At 46.8% G+C, this 1,964-nt stretch overlaps 1 long non-coding RNA gene across 1 annotated transcript; it reads right to left on the reverse strand.

Moving 5' to 3' along the window:
* Positions 1–272: 272 nt before the first annotated feature.
* LOC119097610 (uncharacterized) lies at positions 273–1,291 on the reverse strand. Its single transcript, XR_005094165.1, has 2 exons — positions 1,177–1,291; positions 273–581 (listed from the first exon to the last, which is right to left on the reverse strand). It is a non-coding gene; the product is annotated as an uncharacterized LOC119097610 (long non-coding RNA).
* Between the last annotated feature and the right edge of the window lie 673 nt (positions 1,292–1,964).

Below are 1,964 nucleotides of genomic sequence, written 5' to 3' on the forward strand. Positions count from 1 at the left end.
TCTGTCTGGTCATCTTATGCATTTTACTGTGGGCTAAACACCTTTATTTGCAAATAAAATGCATCGAATGTTTTTGACACAAGTAAGGACTTCCTGTCCTCGTGATGAGATCAAATTTGTGTACAGCCAACATACCTCAAGGAGCGCTTTGAGGTCAGAAATAATTTTCTCGTTGACTTGTTTCGTCCTCCTCGGCGCTTTCGTCCTCCTCAGTGCAGTCAGTTACCAGCATCCTTCGCCGTCATCACGCCGATTCAATAACTATCGCAAGCCACGTATATGCAAGGCTATATTAACACTGCGCGATCAGAGGTCGGCCATTCGTAATTCATACTCTTCAATCACTTCTAAGCGTGAAGATGTCGCCACACGCTTTTCCACATGCTTAAACTCATCCAAAAGTACAATGTGAGAACAGATAACACTATCCTCGACACATTACCGAGGTTTTAACCAGTGCTGCCACCTTTACTATCGCTGGGCAGAGAGGTGCTGTCATCGGAGTCATCATCGGCGCAGTTATCACTGGCCAACAAGGGATTCATCTGTTCTTGAGCTGCTTTGATGGACGTCCGCCGGACCTGCGGAGGCAGATCCAGGAAAGATCATCACAGTCATGCGGTAACGCCAAATACGAAGGCCTTCTCAGTACGACGTAATAAATCCCGAAATGCCATGCGCCATGTGGCCGTGCCAACACATGGCGTAGAAAGCTCCAGACTTTAAGAAAGAACCTCGAACCACACTCCGCTTACCATTACCAAGAACCTGTCAGCTGCTTATACTGACTAATGCTACACGATGCACGCGTACCACCCGTGGTGTAAAACCTGAGGCGAACGAAGATTTAAAGATACTTAATTGATGAGCAGAATTATGTTATCTCTTCCACATGGCACGCCGGGAGTTATTATTAAGTTACTGTCTCCCATCTTTGTTAACACCAGCATCTGTTCTGCACTTTCCAGTCTTGTCTGACTGTCCTGCTGATGTGCAGCTGGTCGAGCTCTGACGGCAGCTCGTAGAATGACGCTCTAAGCAATCGTAAAGCCAATCAGGCACATGGTAGTCGTGATTTATACCAGGCACAAACATTAGCATTAAACTCGGCTTATGACGAGAGATCTTGACGACCCCAGACGACAAGCTGGAATTCTTGGTACGAATAACGGTTACCTTGCTGCCGATTTCAGAGTCGGGCAGGACAGAGAGCTTCCGGACTTGCTGATCGTATCCGGCAGGCACCGCCAGCCTCGGCGAGCTGTTGCGAGTCAGAGTCTCCCTTCGGCCGGTCCTGAAAAGGCGAGCTGTCGCGAGTCAGAGTCTCCCTTCGGCCAGTCCTGAAAGCGACGTGGGTTCTTGCTACTGGCCAGTAATCAAAACCGAGGAACTGGCAAATTTAACTCCCAGAGACAGGTGCAATAGAGTCCAGATGGTGGAAGGAAGCAGTGTGTATTTGGATCCGAAGAAACTTTCTGGTTTATAAAAGACGGTTATACCCACTCCTGGGCTATTTTGCCTTAGCTGTAAATGCATTCTTGGTAGCAGTTTCACCTCGAACGTTAACTTGCTGCGCCTTTCAATGTTTTTAGTCCAGTATACAGCACTGGCGCCTCTGTCACGTTCACCAATTAGGACATTTCCATTTTCCTCGACTGTCTTCACCAGCTCGAAGCTTATCCAACTGTCCCTAGCACGTCCATGAGCTCCAAAACGTCACTGGGGCTTTCCCATCATTAGGACGGATTCCGAGAAAACTTGTATTACTGATCAAATCAAACTCGTCTGATCTAACAATAACTTAGAAGTGCAAAATGACTGCACATTTCCTTTAACTTAAGTGATTATTCTGCACACTGCACTTATTACATCATGCTACACGATCTACATTCATTGCACGACACGATCGGTATCCGAGCTTTTAACTAGCTCGTCAACTTTCTAATTTGTTGAAAGCTTATCAA

The sequence above is a fragment of the Pollicipes pollicipes genome, unplaced genomic scaffold (assembly GCF_011947565.3).
Source record: "Pollicipes pollicipes isolate AB1234 unplaced genomic scaffold, Ppol_2.1 Scaffold_4295;HRSCAF=5057_pilon_pilon_pilon, whole genome shotgun sequence".
Classification (NCBI taxonomy): Eukaryota; Metazoa; Arthropoda; class Thecostraca; order Pollicipedomorpha; family Pollicipedidae; genus Pollicipes; species Pollicipes pollicipes.